The following is a 3,126-nucleotide window of genomic DNA, read 5'->3' on the forward strand; positions in this document are numbered from 1 at the left end:
CCGGAAGCTTCCCGGGCCCCGTGGCGCTTCCCGGCCGCATCTAGTTCTATCAATAATTCAGGCTAGAAATTAAAGAAAAATATTATCGAAGAGATATCGAAAATGCCTACAGTGGGGCCAGAGAAAATAGCAAAGATGAGAAAAAAAGAGTTATATATTTCTATAAGTTATGTAAAAAAAAAATGCTCACATTTGCAAATTTCGGCTGTATTTGAGTGCCTGAAGGCCCTGGCGAAGCATGCTGGACCTCCTGACCTTGTGTAGGTGGGGCAGCTCTTGAAGGCAACGCATGATGGAGAGTGAACGGGCCGACGGCGTTACATTCTTTTACCGATGTGGCAGTAGGGTTCTCCAACCAGTTGCTGGCGTGCTGTGGGGCTGCCTCACCCTCCCTTGCTCTCTTCGATGGAGGGGCCGCAAAACATTCTTCATAATTTGCCTTAAAAAGAAGAGAAAAATGTTAGTATCAAAATAATTTTCCCCTTTTTTACAGAAGGAAAATTAGTATGCCCATAACCTAGCCATAATTTTGTCTTGAAAAGCATTTATCACTAAGAAGCCCCCTTCCCCCCCCCTTCTCAGCAATGTCCTAAAAATATTTTTAAGTAATTATTTTTGGGGAATAACTCGTTTCACTCCTCCAAATACAGGTTGTGTAGGCTTAGCTTCCCGGCCGCCGCAGCGGTCGTCCCCCCTCCTTGTATACGATAAACTATAATATTCTAGCGAAAAATAGCATTTTGATTTAAAAAGAATCTATTTCTATTAGTAGTTCAGGCTAGAAATTAACAAAAAATATTATTATGACATATCGAAAATGCCTACAGTGGGAGCCAGAGAAAATAGGAAAGATTAGAAAAAAAAGAGCTAGATATTTCTATAAGTTATGTAAAAAAAATACTCTCATTTGCAAATTCCGGCTGTATTTGAGTGCATGACAGAGAAAATTCTAAAAAAGATGGAAGAAATAGGTAGAAACTACAGGTGAAAATGCTCACATTTGCAAATTCCGGCTGTAGTTGGGTACCAGATGCTCCTGGCATAGCATGCTGGAGGGCAACCTCCTGACCTAGCGTAGGTGGGGCAGCTATTAAAGGTCCATGGAGAGCAGCCATCCACTCGCTCTTTAATTTTCTAACAGGCTTCATTGGAGTCTGCGTGGATAGGACTTGGGCAGTCAACACTTATTTGGGAGGTTTCGGCAAGCGATCATATTGCTTAACTGTCACCTTTGCAGGGGCTGCATCATCCTCTCTTGCTCTCTTCGATGGAGGGGGGTCAATACATTCTTCACTATTTGCCTTGAAAAAGAAGAAAAAAAAATAGTATCAAAATAATTTCCCCCCTTTTTTACAGAAGGAAAATTAGTACTCATAACCTAACCATAATTTTGTCTAGAAAAGCATTTATCACTAAGAAGCCCCCTCCCCCCCCTTTTCAGCAATGCCCTAAAAATATTGTTAGCAATTATTTTTGGGGGTATAACTTGTTTCGCTCTTACATAGAATATAGAATTCCAATGCCAATTAATATTAATTTTGCAGACAATTTGTTCTCCGCTATTTCAGTCAACACAGAATTACGCAAATGCGTTGAAAACCTAGATTGGCTAAAAGCCTTAATGTAAACAAAACAGGAAAATGGGATGCCAAAATTATTTATAACCTCGCGCGGAGAGCTTACGTCAAAACATCGTGGCATAATGTCTAAGAATTGACAGAAGTCAGTTACAGAAAAGATCATAATACAGAAAAGTAAGAATTCACCGAAAAAAGAGAATTATATCTATCGCGAGAAATTTCGTTGTAAAAACATTGGGGGGTTTTGAGGGGGGTTAGGTAGGAAAAAGAAGATATTTTACGTTTTCTAGCGAGCATAACGAGAGCATGGTGGAGGAGTTTGGATTATAGTGGGAGGGGGAGGGGGAACTTACCTAAATATAATGGAGGGTGACCAAGGAAAATAATTTTATTTTGAAAATAAAAAATGAAAATGTACTAAAACAGAACTCACATTGCTAATTGAGGCTGCCAAGGCTTCTAGCTAATCAATAATACTCAGTCTTGTTTCCATTGTGTCAGAATACTTTCTGATAATTTCATCACAATGCATATCGATTATATACGAAATCCCAAGGGCGAATTGTTATGTAATGGGGAAACCATATGTAAGCGAGCCTCTGATTGGTCTAGAAGGAGATTTAACCGAGTCTCTGATTGGTCTAAAAGGAGACACGTGATCCTGTTTCCTATTCCTGGATCTTAACGTTCGCCCCTAGCGTGCAATTGGCCAAACAACAACAACAAATAAATCGACATTGGAACATCCATAAATTGCTGTACTTGTCGGAGATATTATGTAATCAATTGACAAAAACCATAAAACAGACATAATTTGCTGTTGACATCCAAGAAAAACAACAAATAAATTGACCAACACTCATAACCATCCAAGAAACATCCATCAAAGTGAGAAAAATCCTGTTTTTTTCATTCTCACTGACAAAAACCATAAAAACAGACATAAATTGATGTTGACATCCATGAAAAACATCAATTAAATTGACCAATATTCATAACCGTCCAAGAAACATCCATAAAAGTGACAAAAATCCTGTTTTTTCAAGTGAGTAAAATCCCATTTTTTCATTCTCACTGACAAAAACCATAAATTATGTACTGTCAACGTTAGACTAAATTGTAGATGGCAGCAGGGGTGAGTTGTGGGAGATATTATTGCCCTTCTACTAACGATCCTACCTTCTGCCAATTTTTGGTTTCGCCGAAACTCCGGAGCTACTTGTCTGGCGAAAAATTGAAGCTCAGAAACGAATTGAGCGTATCTCCCTACCCCTATTTCCAACATCTACTCAACTTCAAATAAAAAATATACGTATAACAAATTATCAGGTTTCAGCCGGATTCCGGACGAAATATATGTCCGGCTAAAAAACGATTGTCATATACGGTTTCAGCATGCTCTCTTACCCCAAAATCGAACATCTTATCAACTTCAAATAAAACATTTACTTTTAACAAACTTTCCGGTTTTGGCCGGATTCCGGACGAACAACTAGTCCGGCAACAAGATGGTTTGCATTGCCGTGTTCAGCATGTTTTCTTACCC

This window comes from Artemia sp. Qi Xiang Cuo, chromosome 13 (genome assembly GCF_049724085.1).
Source record: "Artemia sp. Qi Xiang Cuo chromosome 13, ASM4972408v1, whole genome shotgun sequence".
NCBI classification, from domain to species: Eukaryota; Metazoa; Arthropoda; class Branchiopoda; order Anostraca; family Artemiidae; genus Artemia; species Artemia sp. Qi Xiang Cuo.